The following is an 18,689-nucleotide window of genomic DNA, read 5'->3' as shown; positions in this document are numbered from 1 at the left end:
GACTAGCACATCTTCAAGTATACCGAAAGGATAAGAGATTGACCGATCAGCTAAAGTAATGGTCATTCTTGTTGGTTTAGGTTCCCCACACTTAAGCTTCTTCATCATTGAAAGTGGCATCAGATTTATACTTGCTCCCAAATCACATAAAGCTCTTCCAATGTCTACCGGTCCAATTGAACAAGGGATAGTAAAAGCACCAGGATCCTTCAGCTTAGGTGGCAGCTTCTTTTGAAGAATAGCACTACAATTTTCAGAAAGTGCTATGTTCTCATCATCCTTAGGCTTCCTTCGTTTAGTCAACAAGTCTTTCATGAACTTAGCATACAACGACATTTGATCAAGAGCTTCACCGAAAGGAATATTCACCTGAAGTTGTGAGAAAAGTTGCATGAACTTCTTGAATTGGCCTTCATCCTTTTCTTTCTTCTTCGAAAGGTGAGGGTATGGAAGCTTCACATATGATGGAATAACCTGTGGTTTGTCTCCATCTTTCAAAATTTGACTCTTCGACTTCCTCAAGATTGAATCTTCATCAATTAACTTCTCATTTTTTTCTCCCTCTATTTTTTCCTTCCTTTCGTTTTCAACTACTCCATGATCATTTTCTTTTTCAACTACACCATTCTCATTTTTTTCAACTACATCATTCTCTTCCACCTCAACCACTTCATCAACCTTCTTTGGAGCTTTTGGAACTAAAGGTGTCAAAACCTTTTTGCTCCTCAATTCAATAGCATTACAAGACTCATTCTTAGGGTTATCTTTAGTGTTACCTGAGAATCCGCCTTTGTTTTGTTCAGCCAACTGCTTAGCTAATTGCCCCAGTTGAGTTTCAAGCATCTTCCTAGAAGCTTCATTGTTCTTTCTTTCAGCTTCTTGACTCTTCTTCATCTCTTCAAAGTTGCCTTGAGTCATCTTCATGAAGTTCATCATAGTTTCCTCAAGAGCTGATGGCTTCCTTTGTTGTTGTTGAGGAGGAGTGAGCATCTGAGAGTTCAAAGCATTGTTATTTGAGTAGCTTAGATTTGGATGCTTATTAATGCCTGAATTGTAGTATTGATTCTGCCTTTGATATCCTCCCATGAAGTTAGCTTCTTCACTTGATCCTTCCGGAACACATTCACCGTTGGGATGTTCTTCACCACATAAGTCACACTTGATTGCAGCTACTTGTTGTTGCTTTTGAGCCAAAGTGAAGCCTTGAAACTCCTTAGTTAGAGCTTCGATCTGTTTGTTCATTGCTGCTTGGTTGGCAAGGATAGCAGTTTGTTCACTTACCCCAAACACTCCTCTTTCCTTCTTCTTAGCTTCAGCACGATACTCATTTCCAGCCATGTTTTCTATCAAAGCTTGGACTTCATGATCAGTTTTGCTCTTGAGACTACCTCCCGCGGAAGCATCTAAGAACATTCGAGTGTTTGGTGTTACCCCCTCAGTGAAGATTTGGAGGTATTGCTTCTCGGTGAACTCATGATTAGGGCATCTCTTGAGAAGCAAATTGAATCGCTCCCAAGCATCATACAATGATTCACCTTCTCCTTGCTTGAAGTTAGAGATCTCCATCTTCTTGTCCCAATACTTAGACATAGGGAAGTATTTCTCCAACAACTTCAGCTCTAACTCTTCCCATGTTTGGACAGTCCCGTTTGGAATTGTTAGCAACCAATCTTTTGCTCTTCCCGTCAAGGTGAAAGGAAATAGCCTTAGCTTCTTTTGTGCTTCAGTCACGGTGGCTGGTTGCACACAAAACTCACAGGTTTCAGCAAAACGGCTCAAGTGTTCATGAGGACTCATAGCTTCAGTCCCATCGAATTGCTTGTCCCTCAAACCATTGAGGACAGTTGTCTTGATGTCGAACGCTACGGGGTTAGCTGGTTGAAAAGTGTGGGTCAGTTGACCGCGATGAGTGGCTAACCCGTAGTCTCCAAGCTTAGGTCTTGGTGGTACAACTCCTTCTCCTTCCATCGTTGCAGATTTAGGAGAAGAGATTGTTTCAGATTCACTTGAGAGTTGCTCCGGTACTTGTTCTCGAACACCCGGTGGAACGGATTGAGCTAACCTTTGCGATCGGACAGCTTTCCGAAGTGCTCTAGCAGTTCTTTCAATCTCCGGATCGTACTCTAAGTCGTCAGAGCTCTGTTTACCTCGCATAAACAGCAAAATACCTTAGTAGCACTGCACAACGCAAAGTAATCAAGTGAATATGAAAACAGAAAAATAAAAATTAAAAAACAGAAAATTAAATTGCAAAAACCCTAAATTATAACGTAATTGCCTTGTTGAAATAATTCAACAGTCCCCGGCAACGGCGCCAAAAACTTGATAGATCTCTGGCAAGTGCACCAAATACTATCGAAGTAGTAAAAATATCGATCCCACGAGGACTGTTTTTAACTTCAATAATTCAATTTCGTTATAAAAGTAGGATGTATAAAAGTTTATTTTGTTTTGCCACTAGGCAGTAGATTTGGTTTGATTTTAAGAAATCAAATAAAATAGTAAAGATTTGATTAAGAAAATAGGAGAGAGATGAGATCAGGTCTTCGAATCCTCTATGTTTCCCCTAATTGGTTACTGCACCTATTATTACTAATGATTCTCTAGTTTCACGATAGTTAACAAATTAGCCCTAATCAATCCCTTGAGTTAGGACCCTCTTTTTAAACTACAGCCCCTAATTCCTTAGGTGGTCTAATAATCATCAAAGGTTTAAGCACGTTAACCTAATATCACTAACAAACGATTATCCATTCCTAGACTAACCATGTTTATTAGAACAATTCAATTAGGTCTAAGTCGAAAGCTATGGTCAGTAGTCATTCGATCTCACAAAATCATGTTTATATTTGATCAGGATATAAAAAGCAGTAAGAACAATTGAATTGAATGAAAACTAGAATATCATTAATAAGTAATAGAGTTTCACAGCAACATATGATCAATTAGGGTTACATAGGTTCATCTCCGACCTAATCTCTAAGAGATTTAGCTACTCATAATTGAGTTTACAAATAGCATAATCAATGAAAGAATTAAAACATACATAAACTGGGTTAGAGATGATGAAATCCTCTCCGCTGCAGCCTTCTGGGTGTTAAAATCGCACTTTCGTTCTCCAAAATCGTAACCCCCGTTCTTCAGATTGAGTGCAGTATTTATAGAAGTCATGGGCCTGACCCATCAAAATCGCGCCGCGCCTTGTTAATTGGCGTGCCGCGATTTCCCCTTTACAGGAAGTGTGTATTTTTGCTTCAAAAATCGCAGCACGGCTTGAAATTGGCGTGGCGCGATTTCCTTCGAACAGACTTCAAATTTTAAGCTTTTTGCACTCCAGAACAGTATAAATTGCATGAGAACTCTATCAAAATGTCACAATAAGTCCCTAATATTACGTAATGACAGAATGTCATCATGCACATCAAAAAATGAATATAAATAATTATACAGGGCATGATCACCTCTCATAAAATTAAGTCTGCCTAAAAAAATTTGCATTTTGCTTCTCTACAAAATAATGTAAAGGTATGCACTTTATACAACAACACTACAATCACCTTTTTGTTAAATATCCCCATGAGTTTCAATAGAAGAATGTTGAGATACTTCCATTTCTGCCATATCAGATGGTGGTGGTTCACTTATATCATAAACATGAGAAAGTTGAGAATTAACAAAATCTTCTGTTGGATTGATTTCTAGATCGACCTCATCAGGGTCACCGTAATGTGTGTGATTGATGACATCGGCATCATCTGAAAGTGTTGTGTTGTTGATATCGTGACTTACATCACAAAACTGCGAGTCATCTATCATGATATGATCACACGGCCGTAGATCTTGATGAATTTTAGTAGCTGCATGTAGCTCGTCAATATTTTCCTCACCAGTCATATGGTTAAGCTCTTCCTTTATTTCTTCATCGGCTTCTTGCTTTAGATCATCATGGTTAAATTCGGCAGCTAAATCGTCATCATTTTCATCATCTTCATAACCAAGATCGGATTGATCAATACTGAGGTGTGCATTGCAGAGGTGCATATTCTCAGGATCGGCATCTGCATGAATCATATGAACAGAACTAACTGCACTTTCCACGGTACATAATTGAGCATGATGTTCCATCTTTCTATCCATATGACTTAATTAGATGCAATTGGCCAACATCAATAGCAGTGCCATAGAATTCAGGTTGTTCATCGTCACTAACGACATTGTATTGAACTGCACCATCCTTCCGCAATCGTTTACCCGCCCCACCTTTTCTTCTAATCCTCTCCTTACCCCTTACCCTTTTTCCTTGTTCAGCTTGCGGGGTTGATGTTACTATCCTTGGACCACTGAATTGGTCTCTCAAACATTCATGGGCAATATATCGTATCCGAGATATTGATTCGATTTGTTGTGGATCTAACCCTTTTGTTGAAAAGGTGTCTGCTATGTGTGCAATATCTCTCAGACCAGCATTCTGCAAGCATTTGTTTATTTTCTATTAAAAGCATTTCAAACTTCATCTATGATTGCTACAACATATATAAAACTAAAACTCCTGAAACATATCCTTACCGTTCTCTGAAACTCGGATGACAGAGAAATAGGCCTCCCTATGAACTTGCGGGTAATTCTCATATACCAATCCATGTACTCGCTTTCATCAACACCTTCATCTCCATCAACAATGTGCAGCTGACGGTCCATCCATTCAGTAAGTATTAGAGAAAGAAGAAGAAAATAGGAAGAGCAATAATAGGTTACTTGGATCCACTGGTGGAAGAGGATGATCCACTGGTGGAAGTTGATAGTACAATTGTACTACACTCTTTTCTCTATAAATACTCCTTGTAACTTCATTCCCAAGTAATGAGAAATGATACTTTTTCCATTCTTTGAGTTTCATAACATGGTATCTAGAGCTTTTTTTCTCTCTTCCATGGCGGAAGTTAGTTACAGAAGTTAGTTACGATCCAATTTCTCATCTTCTTCGTTGATTCTCGTTGATTTTTGCAGAAACCTTCACAGTTTTCTTATCTGCATTTGATTCTATCGTTGATTTTGCACTTCGTTTGCACTCTGTTTTTCGCAATTTTCTTCGCAAATTCACCATGGTTCGTAACAACCAACCTGATACTGAATCAGTGTTCTATGTTCATCCAAGTGAAGGACCAAATTCAGTGATTGTTGCTCCTCCATTGGATGGATCAAATTATCTTGCATGGAGCCGTTCCATGATTCGTGCTTTTGGCGCGAAAAATAAGCTGAAGTTTATTGATGGATCTATGGAGATTCCAGATGATGATGATTTGAATCGCGCTGCTTGGGAACGGTGTAATTATCTTATTCAATCTTGGATAATCAATTCTGTTACTCCTCAAATTGCACAAACCCTAGTATTTCATGAAAACGCCATTGATGCGTGGTTAGATCTCAAAGAACGTTTCTCCAAAGTTGATCGTATTCGTATTGCTACTCTTCGTTCCAAGATCAATAATTTGAAGCAAGGTTCAAAATCAGTGTTAGATTACTTCACTGAGATGAAGACTCTTTGGGAAGAGTTGAATTCACATCGTCCCATGCCACATTGCACCTGTCCTCATCCATGTCGTTGTGCTGCCATGCGTGAAGCTCGCAATTTCAGGCTTGAAGATCAGGTGATACATTTTTTGACTGGTTTAAATGATCAATTCAATGTTGTTAAGACTCAGGTGCTCATGCTTGATCCACTTCCCTCCATTAACAAAGTTTATTCATTGGTCATACAAGAGGAAAGTAACAATAGTTCATTGCATTCCTCCATTGATGAACCTTTATCTGTTATCAATGCCTCTGATGCATGCAAACCCTTAGGCAGAGGGAGGGGCTATTACTCTGGATCAAAGCCACCTAGACATTGTACCTTTTGTGGCAAGAATAATCATACCATTGAATATTGTTATCAGAAACATGGATTTCCTAATCCAAATTCTCAGAAGTCCAATGCTTCTGTCAATGCCTCAAGCAGTTTTGATGATAATGAGGCTCAATCAGGAAGTTGCAATGATGCTTCTTCATCTTCCACCACTAGTATCTCTCAAGAGAAATATGATCAGTTGCTTAGTTTGCTACAACAAGTGAATTTGCTTCCTGCACCAACAGTTTCCACTCCTTCTTCAAGTGCCAATCATATTCACACTCCTTCCAATTCCACTTCTATCTCCAAACTTGAGTCAGGTATCTCTGCTTCCATATTTTCTTGTTCTATATCCTCTAAATCAGATATTTGGTTATTGGATTCTGGAGCCAATGAGCATATAGTTTCATCTTCACATTGGTTCACTTCTTTCCACAAAATTGCACCAAAACCTGTCAATTTACCTAATGGTTCTTCTGTGTTAGTTGAATATTCTGGCACTATCCACTTCACACCTCACCTTTATCTTGCTGATGTTCTTTTTTCACCTTCATTCAATTTCAATCTTATTTCAATTTCTAAGCTTTGTTCATCTCTCAATTGTTGTGCCATTTTTCATGACAATAAGTGTTTGTTACAGGATCTTCATTCCAAGAGGATGATTGGTTTGGGTGAACCTTTTGCTGGTCTTTATAGATTAGTTTTAGATTCCAATGCATTTCCTTTACATAATAGTGTATCTGTTAATCACATTTCCACCAATAAAACCTTTACCATTCCTCATTCTGCCTTATGGCATTTCAGATTGGGACATGTTTCCCATAAAAGATTGTCTCATATGGTTTCCCTTTATCCTTCATTAACCTTTGATCACAAAGCCACTTGTGATATATCCCATTTTGCTAAACAAAAACAATTGCCTTTCTCCAATAGTTTGTCTGTTGCTTCAAGTAAATTTGAATTGTTGCACTTTGATATTTGGGGCCCTTTATCCATTCCTTCTGTACATAATCACAGATATTTTCTCACCATTCTTGATGACTATAGTAGATTTGTCTGGATTGTTTTGTTAAAACACAAGTCTGAAGTGTCCCAACATGTCAAAAACTTTATCACTCTTATAGAAAACCAATACCATATTACTCCTAAAACCATTAGAAGTGACAATGGTCCTGAGTTTCTTTTAAATTCATTCTATGCCTCTAAAGGTATTTTTCATCAAAAATCTTGTGTTGAGACCCCTCAACAAAATGGTAGGGTTGAAAGGAAACATCAACACATACTCAATGTAGGTAGAGCCCTCCTTTATCAGTCAAAGTTACCTGCTTCCTATTGGTCATATGCTCTCCTACATGCAACCTTTATAATCAACAGAGTCACTTCTCCAACTCTAAACAATCTTTCTCCTTATCAGTTACTTCACAATAAAGTTCCTGATATTGATACTTTCAAGGTCTTTGGCTCATTGTGTTACTCTACTTCTCTTCACTCTCATAGAACAAAACTAGATGCTAGAGCCAGAAAATCTGTGTTTCTAGGTTACTCTGTTGGTTTTAAGGGTTTTGTCCTATTAGATATTCACACTAGAGAGATTCATATCTCTAGACATGTCAGTTTCCATGAACATATTCTTCCTTACCCTCCTTCTTCCTCTTCTGTCACCACTGATTGGGATTATTTCCCATCAGATGCTTCCACTGCAAGTAACCCATCCTCATCACCACCTACACCCACATTTATAGACATTGATCCTTCTCCTCATGATGACACTCCTTCTCCACCATCCCTCCCACCACCTCCTGCTCTGAGAAGGTCATCTAGAAATGTCAATCCACCATCTCATTTACAAGACTATGTCTGCAGTCTTGACCACTCTTCAGCTTCACATGTTAATAATGTTTCATATCCTCTTCACCATTACATGTCTTTTTCAAATTTGTCACCTTCACATTGTGCTTATTCTTTATCCCTTGACTCCCATACTGAACCTACCACATATGCTGAGGCAAGCAAATTCAGTTGTTGGAATCAAGCTATGCAAACTGAACTGACTGCTCTTGAGAATACTGGCACATGGAAACTGGTTGATTTACCACCAAATGTGAAGCCTATTGGTTGTAAATGGATCTACAAAATCAAGTATCATGCAGATGGCTCTATAGAAAGGTACAAAGCACGTTTGGTTGCTAAAGGTTATAATCAAATAGAGGGTTTGGACTATTTTGACACATATTCTCCTGTTGCAAAATTAACAACTGTTAGAACTGTCATTGCTTTGGCATCAATTAATCACTGGCACATTCATCAATTAGATGTCAACAATGCTTTTCTTCATGGAGATTTGCAGGAAGATGTCTACATGCTTGTTCCTCAAGGCATCACTCCTTCCAAACCTAATCAAGTGTGTAAATTGGTTAAGTCACTTTATGGATTGAAACAAGCCAGTAGAAAGTGGTATGAGAAACTCACATCCCTTCTTATTCATCATAAGTTTACTCAATCCACTTCTGACCATTCATTGTTCACCAAAAAGACTGATAATTCATTCACAGTGTTACTTGTTTATGTGGATGATGTGATTGTTGCTGGTGATTCTCTTACTGAAATTCAATCCATCAAGGCCATTCTGCATGCTTCCTTCAAAATCAAGGATCTTGGTCCATTGAAATATTTCCTTGGCTTAGAGGTTGCACATTCCTCTTCAGGTATCTCTCTTTGTCAGAGAAAATACTGCATTGATTTACTGACTGACACAGGCCATCTTGCTTGCAAGCCTGCTTCTACTCCTTCTGACCCCTCTTGCAAGCTTCATAATGATTCTAGTGCACCCTATAGTGATGTACCTTCATACAGGAGATTGATTGGTAGACTCATTTATCTGACTAATACAAGGCCAGATATCACTTTTGCCACTCAACAATTGAGCCAGTTCCTCACATCTCCAACTGAACAACATTTTCATGCAGCCACTAGAATCTTAAGATACCTCAAGAAATGTCCTGGCCAAGGTTTGTTCTTTCCTAGAGATTAATCTCTATGCTTGACTGGATATTCAGATGCTGACTGGGCTGGATGTTTAGACTCCAGAAGATCCATTTCAGGCCAGTGCTTCTTTCTTGGCCAATCCATGATCTCTTGGAGAACTAAGAAGCAATTGACTGTCTCAAGATCTTCTTCAGAAGCTGAGTATCGTGCTTTGGGTGCAGCAACTTGTGAGCTGCAATGGCTTCTTTACCTGCTTCAGGATTTGCATGTTACTCTTGCTAAAGACCCTGTGCTCTATTGTGACAACCAAAGCGCCCTCCATATTGCAGCCAATCCAGTTTTTCATGAAAGAACCAAGCATCTTGAGATTGATTGCCATTTGATGAGAGAGAAGTTGCAAGCAGGCATCATGAAACTGCTCCCTGTTTCTTCTTCTGATCAGTTGGCAGACTTTTTCACTAAGCCATTGCTTCCCCAACCTTTCAACACTCTCTTATTCAAGCTGGGAATGTTAGACATTTACCATTCTCCAGCTTGTGGGGGGCTATTAGAGAAAGAAGAAGAAAATAGGAAGAGCAATAATAGGTTACTTGGATCCACTGGTGGAAGAGGATGATCCACTGGTGGAAGTTGATAGTACAATTGTACTACACTCTTTTCTCTATAAATACTCCTTGTAACTTCATTCCCAAGTAATGAGAAATGATACTTTTTCCATTCTTTGAGTTTCATAACAGTAAGTTCTGATTCCATTTTCCCAGACAAATCAACCCCGCCATCAACTCCTCTACTCTTCCTCTCCCATCGCTCCACATCATCCGAAATTGATTGAAGCATGCCATATTGCCTTAAGCATCGATCCGGAAGATATCTTTCTGCCTTGTCAAAGCATATTAGCATTGTCTTTGACCTCCCAAGAATTAAAGTGCTTTTGATATGATCTAGAATCACCATACTGTCCATGTTTCGGTAGGGGAGCCACTACCTGTAGATATACACTAGTGATTCTATATCTTAAAATGATATATAGAACATTATCACTAACATTAAGCATAGAAATGAAAATAAGACTTACATCACATGGTTTTAGAGAATCCAAAGCCTTCCGATAAAAAACTACATCACAATTTGCAATTGAGCCACTTTGTTTTCCTTTCCATCTAAGCACAAAGGGAAATCGATCATGCATCATTTCGAGATTAAGCTTTGGCCGTCTAACATTTAGCTGAAAGTAACTCCAACACTGCAAATGCATGATAATTAGTTAAACTCTTGAAGCAATGATACTTACACAGATGCCAGACATAACATTGACACCTTGACACCAGTATATTTAAGAAAATGTAAGAAATTGAAAGTAACTGCGCCGGTGTCATTCTTCGATGTTCGACAAGTGTCAGAAATACACAGACATATCAGTTTTTAAAGAAAGAAAGAGAAAAACTGCAGTTTGAAAGAACATGACAAAGGTAGAAGACTTAAAAAGAAGAGGACAACAACCTGCAGTAGCGTTAAACATCCACGGATGGTGCTTTGAGTTTTTAGTGATGCATTGCCTAGTGCTCTGTACAAGAATGACAATGCTGCTGCTCCCCAGGCATATTGCCCACATCTAAACAAATTTTCAAATAACGGCAGATACATTACTGGGACCTTATTTCCTGTAGTGGTCGAGAATATGGTGCTACCTACAAGATAAAGAAGATAAGCACGAGTATGTTGCTCTATCACTTCGATTGGAGCACCATCGGGACATCGAGAAAAGAACTCTTTCAACCAACCTAGCTTCACCATCCCGCCACTTGTGTAACCCGATTCTGGTGCTCTTCCGAGATACTTTTCACAAACGGAACTGCATGAGGTATGCGTAAGTCCTATAACAGGTTCTCCATCAATTGCGAGCCCAATCAATAGTGCGACATCTTTAAGGGTTACCGTCATTTCACCGACATTCAAGTAAAAAGTGTTTGTTTCTCGTCTCCATCTTTCAACTAGAGCAGAGATAAGTGGATTATCAAGACTAATAGCTGGAATAGACCGTAAGTATCTGAATCCAGCTTTCTCTACCAATTCAATCTGTTTAGGTGTAAGTGTCCACTGATATGGTTGGTGCTAGGATTGGTGGAGGATGCTGAAGTTGAAGCAAGGATACAAGATGAACATATTGGTCTTGAGTCAAACCAGTTTGAGAAATAGCAGAAGAACCTTCAGGTACATAATGAGGTCGAAGAAGGAAATAATACTTGGGATCTCCGGACTTGAGTACTCTCCTCTCTCAAATCCGGTTCATCAGCCAACCAACAATTTCCAGGTTGATATTGGACTGAAAAGTTTTGCAGTTCCCGTCTCGGTGGAGATCGCGAAGGACTACTAGCATCACTCGCCATAGTGATAAAAAGATAATGGATGATGATGATGATGTAAATTTTTCATATACAATGTGCAGCTGATGGTCCATGCATTCAGTAAGCTCTGACTCCGTTTTTCCGGACAAACCAACCCCACCATCAGCTCCTTTACTCTCCCTCTCCCATTGCTCCACATCATCCAGAATTGAATGAAGCACGCAATATTGCCAGCACATCAAAAGGAAAAAACCCTAGAGATTCTTAAGCATTACTAGCCCCAAAGTTTGAATTAGTAAGTAATTGGCCCGTATGTAACCTGCTGAATACATATCATTTGCGGAAACATATGGATCAAACTAATTACCAGTAGAATTGGAATAAATGAAAGGATTTCCGAAAGTATAATTTGAAAAAAATCTGTATCTTTCAAACCATAAAGGAACATCGTCATCAGTGGTTTTTATTATTTAGTCTTGCTCATGTATCTTGACAACTAATCTATACAAAGTTTAAGATTAACTTTTTTTAATTACCAGGATAATTTATACTGCAGATTTTAGGGATGGATCCTTCATGTAATCGAATGGAAGTAATCGACAATCCTCAACTTTGACTGCCATCTACTAATGCTTCATTGAGGTGCAAGATTCTGTTTTCCTTGTGCTATTTTGGCATTCCTTGTGTGAACAGCATTATGAGCAAAAAGTTGCCAGTCATAGATAGGAGGAAACACGAAATGCATTCAGTTAATTGATAAGTAATAAACGTGAAAGAGATATAATCACCAAATTTTATAGTTCTTGGTTGATCATCTCTAAAAACGATGTGTAGTTATAATCCCCAAATAGCGATGCGTAGAGGCTGATTCCTAAAACCACGATGACGGCTGTTTGGAATCTATTTTATACATATTAAATAATTATGACTATAAAGTTCGTGAAATATTATTAAATAACAATAAAACCTAAAAGATTACAAACAAAACATATAAGTAATAAATATCCCAAAAAAAGCCAAACATAAACAAGTTTAAGCATCTGAAGGCTTGAATTAAGTTTCTAGATATTAAAACTGATCTTTTGTTCTCCTAAAATGCCTAAAACATCCTAATATAAAGTAAATTTCTGAAGCATTAAGTGATTGCTATCAAGTACCTACCATGATTGTGACCTCTAATAAAGAGGGTACGATAGCCGCTACAGAAAAACACCCCACTACAGATTTGAAAATAGACTCGACTGGCTGCTATGTCGCCATAGCAGACTCAAATTTAAATGAATGTGTGACGTTGTGTTGAATGGATGGAATTCTTATCGTATCAAATTTATTATCACTCAAATCCAAGTTACTGAGAAACTCAAGTTCTAGAATACAAAGATTCATCTCACCTTCCAATTGATTGTCCTAGAAATCAGGTTTTGTAACTCTTCCGGTAATGTTGTCACAGTGGTCCCTCTCCAAGCACAACAATTTTTTCAGTTGACCACGTTGATATCTGACCAGAACTATCATTGATGCCATGTTTGAAGGTTAATAGTATCTATATCTTTCTCATTGCATCGTACCACAGTGTGATTGCTGCTCATGTTCTTTTTTTGTGTGTAACCCCGATCGGCTCATAACTCCCTATAGTCTTTTTTTTTTTTTCAAAATTGTGACAATTTTGAGAGGCCTATTGAGCAACATCTTACGTGTAAGATGAATTTTTATGTGAGGCAGTTTTAAAGTCCATATTTTATCCTTCGATTTCTTAGGTCTCTTTGAAGTATGGGAGTTAGAATTGTTCAATTTGGGTATGAAAAATATTACTGTCTTTGATATTCATATGGTGTTTGGTTTTGTTTCTTTCTCTTATTGTAGATGTGAACAAAAGTGGTGAATCAGAATGGTTAAAATATCAGAACCAACTATGATATTAAACATCTATGGTGCTAACAGAAGAGAGAAGGTTCAAGAAATCAACTTTCACATCATGAAATTACTTGCTTCGAAGATCTATCGCTTGAGCCATAGCCGTCAAATGAAGTCTCTCCACAAATATTTAGACGCAACAACATTATATTTTCATGAGTTGTTTAGAGGAAAAATGAGTTGTGTTGAACTGATCGCTATTTTAAAAAATTATGGTTCTAGAGTTAAAATTGTTGTGAAAACAAACAATTATTTTTGAAAGAATGTGATTTCAAAGCTTGACTTTGTTGTCGTGTATTCTATGCATTAGTCTTGGTACTTTCAGTTTCAGGTACCATTTTTTATTAAGATCAGATCTGATTTTCATTTAATGATCCCAATTTTGTCGTGTATTCTATGCATTTGTCGTAGTACTTTCAGGTATTGTTATTGGAAGGATATAATGGTAGAAACTCTATGCTAATTGATCAACAATTCTGTTCCGGAAAACTATTCTTTGAAAATAACCATATTATGGTGATTAAAATTGTTATTTGCAGGCTATCATTGATTGTCATAACATGTTTTAAACTACATAAACCACTCATCATATTGCTTAATTGCTTATCATTGATTGTTGACCATTAAGTATTTACTTTAGTGTCAGAGTTATTGCTTATCATTTTCTAAGTCCAATCAACGAGAATGAAGATGGTTTGAAGTATCCATAAATTGAGAGAAATTGATCATCAAAGCCTAATGTGGAGAGTTTAGTATGCTGAGAACATTTAGTCAGAGACTTTCCTGGAAAAACATGGTTTTTGCAGGTTATTTTAATCAAATCCTTCATTTTAATGGTCAGTGTTGTATCTTACTTTGGTTTTAGTCCTTGTTATCTATAACAGCTTCAGTAAATTGTCTCCCTATTCATGGATTGGTATTCTGTGATTTACTTGGCTCTCAAAATTGGGAACTAATTCTGCAATTGTGATACACAAGGAAATAGTATAATCCTAAAGAAATGGCCGATTTTGTCTTAGTTTTGTTGGTTGGTTAATGGTATGTCTAAAAACCATTTTTTGTGACATGAAATATAAAAGTGGGAATTAATTTTGCGATTCCGACACACAAGGAAAACAAAGTTGCAGTACATGTTAATTTTTACATTTTTTGTGTGCGCATTAGTGTGGCCTATGCGTCTTCCATTCCTATCCTTTCGGTTTAAAAACAAATAAATAATTAAGCTTCATTTGAGCCTCCCTTATGGTTGTGGCTCCAAAATTCAAAACTTCGTATAACATTTTTTGTGACTGAGATACTAAGAACAAAGGGAACTAAATCATGCAAAACTTAGGTGAAAGTAACTCCAACACTACTAAATGCTTCTCCGATTGATGTGGATAAGATTACAAAATTGCTTCTCTACAAATAATTTTATCTCGAGCTTTGTGATCAATTACGCAAATCCGGTTAAGGATAAGATTTTAGACATTGCTTCTCTCGAGAAATTCCTTCAGGTTGGTGGTAAAGCTGGTGCTGTCATTGATTCCGTTAATGTTACTTGCTACAAGAGCAAGATCACGGTTACTTCAGACAGCAATTTCTCCGAAAGGTAACTTATTCGTCTTTGCCTTGTTGTTTTGCTTAAATGTATTGCCCGCTCTATTAGGTGAAATTTGTGTACTTCAGGTAGAATAGATAGATCTAGCATCCTATTATTGAGATATCAATAATTGTGGTGCCAAAAGGATGATAGCAGGTGATTTTGTAGAAGTTCCAATGCCTAGCTTTTGCTGTTGTGTGAGGTCTAGTTGTTTGCAGGTGCCAAATGTATGGAGGCCTTATGCTTGTTGTGAGCCAGTCTTGGCTTGTGATGTTTGCAGGCATTCACATTTCCAACTTAATATTCTTGTGACATTTTTAGCACTAAGTGAGAATGATTAGTGCAATTGGTCATGTTCATGAATTTCCTAGTGCTTGTTACTATTAATGTGATTCTGATGCTGTGTCTTACTAAATTTTCATAAAATCGCCACATATCTTACAAAGTGACAAAACAAAAGCACTGTATTTAACAAATTACCTTTCTGATTAATTTTTCTCTTCAAATTTCATATAAAAGAGGGAAGAAGTGGAATTGTCGGTTACAAACATGGAAGCGGAGCATATGAAAGAGCCATTATAAACCTATCTGTAAGATTGTCTAAAATCACAACATTTCGAACAGTTGACAACATCCATCCATTCATTCCCTAACTTGTACAAAAACATTACAACAGCTCTACAGTCATGTATGATCTCATCTCGTCTCATACAACAGTTGACAATATTCGCTCTGTTTGGACAGTATTCGCTCTTCTACATTAATAATCACCTGATTAAGATTGAAAGCCGTTGAAAAGGATCAACTATTCTTTGTTTGGATATTTCTCATTACAAACCACTATTTGCTGCTAGACATAATTGATTGATTAAAGTGAAAAACATCCAAACAAGAAGACTAAGAAAAGGCAGGGAAGACTTGGAATTGTAACCTTTACTAATTTTTTTCTTTTGCTCTTTCCTTTTGTAATGAAAATCAAATTTCATATGGGATTTAGCTATAATGTAAAATTGGAAGTAGCAAACTTTTTACACAAACTCTTATTCTGCAACGATCTGCATAAACTAATATAGAGAGATAATAAAAACAATAGATATACATAACATGAGAAACATTAAAGAGGACAAGCCCCAAGAACAGTAGTCCAGTCGCATATGACTTCATCTGATACGGCTCTTAATTGCTGGCATAGAAAATTATATCCACAATTACATTAACATTAATAGTGCCCGATTTGTCACATGCATAACCACCTGATAAAATATGAAGGAAACAAGATGGATATAAGTTATGCATAGAATATAAACAAAAATAAACAAAATACTCTATAGTTTGATCAATTAAACTGAAAGAAGGTTCACTAACCTTTACTATCAGGAGCTGAATTTCAATGAAAGCTATTTAACTTTACCATCAAAGTTACATAGAGCATGTTACCCACTCCATATATAAACCGAAAGTATGCATGCCTCCATTTCCTAATAAGAAACAATGAACCACAAATCCCCCAGAAACCTGCTGCAAATCCCACTCCCATGCCTAAATACAACGACTCTCTTATAGATTCATCATCTTCATTCTCTGCATTTCCATGATTTTCTTCTTCCGTGGTACAGTTATTAAGAGGAGCTCCACATAGTTTAGGATTGTCAATGTAGTTCGATGCATTAAAACTTTGAAGTTGTGTTCCGATCGGGATTCTTCCGTCAAAATTATTACATGATAAATTCAAATAACCCAAAAAGGTTAAGAGAGACATGCCCTGAGGAATTTCACCAAAAAACTTGTTATTAGAGAGGTCGAGAGATTCCATATGTATCATTCCTCCAATTGTCTTTGGTAGTTTTCCATGAAAATTATTGAAAGATAAGTTTAATGTTTGAAGTTGAACAAGCCGAAACAATTCCGATGGCACTTCTCCAGACAAGCTATTGGCTGAAAGGTCAATAGTTCGCCTTTCTGGTTGGATTTTAGAAACGTAATGTTGACCTTTTGTAAACAACTCAATTGTCGTAACATACACAGGAGTTTCATGAATAGTAACCATATCAGTCAAGTTGTAGAAACACTTTGGCATAGAACCAGAAAGTTTGTTATGTGCAAGGTCTAAGTAAATCAAATGAGAGAGATTGAATAGTTGTTGTGGAATAGTCCCTTCAAATTGATTGCCTCTCAATATGACCACTTGTAAGTTTTGTGAGATCCCTACTGGTATCGTTCCAGAAAATTCATTTTCTCCCAAATTCATGGTGTTCAATTGTTTCCAATCAGAGAGGTTTAATGGAACTTCACCAGACAGCCTATTACTCCACAGATTCATGACTCTCAGTTCTTTCAAGTTCTTCCAACTATGTGGAATTGATCCTGAGAAGGAGTTGTAAGACAAATCAACCCAAGAAGCCATTGGTGATATGTTTGGGAGTCCTCCTGTGAAATTATTGTGATCCAACCTTATGTAGGAGCAATTTAGTGTTAGGTTAGATATGTCTTCAGCAATCGAATTGTTTGACAAAACAATTTGAAAGGATAATCTTTCTATAAGGCTAAAGAACTTCTTTCTATCTACCAACGAAATTCCCGAGCTCGATAAGTCGAGACCTTGTAGTGACTTTTGTGTATATATCCAAGATGGAAAGTGTGGACCTTGATTTGTATTTCCCAATGAAAGGTAAGAGAGTTGAAAAGGAGGAACCCAATCCAAATCAAATTGGAATACAAAACTTGAATTACTCAAGTCTAGTGAAACTAAACTAGAGAGTTTGGAAAAATTTAAATTTGAAATTTGACCAGAGAAATTATTAGAGCCAATAGATAAGTAATTCAAGGATGAGAGGTTTCCTATAGTTGAAGGAATTGATCCTTGTAGTTGGTTTTCAGAGAGATCAAGGCGTTGAATATGGGCAAGTTAGCCTATTTCTTCTGGAACTGATCCTTGTAGTTGGTTATAAGAGAGATAAAGGTGTCTCAAATTTTGAAGGTTTAGCAAGCTTGAAGGTATCTCACCATATATATTGTTATCGAGAAGGTGAAGATAGGTGAGATCTTTGGTGAGATTAAAAAACCCATCAGGTATATGAGAGGTGAAGTTGTTCCAAGAAAGATCAAGAGTTACAATTGAAGGAAAATTCAAATACTCAACAGATGGGAAGTTGTTCAGGTTACATTCACCCAAGCGTAATTCTAATAGAGAAGGAAGTGAAGTCACTACTTCAAACCATTTGGTTTCCTTATGAAGATCATTTTCACTGAGGTTGAGATATTTTAAGGAAGAAAGTGGAGAAAGCCAATCAAGATTATCCATGTGCAGAGTAGGACCATAGTTGAAGGATAGGTCAAGGTAGACAAGTTTAGAAGAATGTGTGATATTGTGTTGAATGGATGGAATAGTTATCACATCAAAACCATTCTCACTCAAATCCAAGTAACTGAGAAACTCAAGTTCTAGAATACAAAGATTCATCTCACCTTTCAAATATCTGACTGGCTCATCTTCAAAATTAGGTTTGAGATCAATTTTTGTAACTCTTCGGGTAATGTTGTCACAGTGGACTCCTTGCCAAGCACAACAATCATTTTCGGTTGACCACGTTGATATCCGACCAAGAGTGTCATTGATGCCTTGTTTGAAGGTTAACAATGTCTCTCGATCTTTGTGATTGCATCCAAGCACCCTGTGATTATTGCTAGACATGGTTATTTGGAATGTGGTTATAGATAAAAGTATGAGCAAAAGAAGTGACATTTGTGAAGTAAGAATGGGATTATGATTTGTTATGAGATTTTTATGTGCTTATATAAGATATTGAGTTATGAGAAAGCTTAAAAAAAGATAAATTGGAAAAAGGTTGATAAGAAAGTATGTGGACAACAGTTTCAATTGAAACAAATGGGGTTTGATTGTTAGAAAAAATGAAATAGCTCCAAAACTGTAAGACTTTGAATAGGCAGCAAAGACTTGGAATAATATAATTTCTTT

At 37.1% G+C, this 18,689-nt stretch overlaps 1 non-coding gene and 1 pseudogene across 1 annotated transcript; one reads left to right on the top strand and one right to left on the bottom strand.

Moving 5' to 3' along the window:
• Window positions 1-1,468: 1,468 nt before the first annotated feature.
• Window positions 1,469-1,575, top strand: LOC146937962 (small nucleolar RNA R71). Its single transcript, XR_015033770.1, has one exon. It is a non-coding gene; the product is annotated as a small nucleolar RNA R71 (small nucleolar RNA).
• Window positions 1,576-16,380: 14,805 nt separating this feature from the next.
• On the bottom strand, window positions 16,381-18,466 carry LOC146937961 (receptor-like protein EIX2; annotated as a pseudogene).
• Window positions 18,467-18,689: the final 223 nt, after the last annotated feature.

This window comes from Medicago sativa, chromosome 3, assembly GCF_051527215.1.
Source record: "Medicago sativa cultivar Bolivia chromosome 3, Bolivia_mono, whole genome shotgun sequence".
Lineage (NCBI taxonomy): Eukaryota > Viridiplantae > Streptophyta > Magnoliopsida > Fabales > Fabaceae > Medicago > Medicago sativa.
This window is presented reverse-complemented; position numbering and strand designations above follow the sequence as displayed.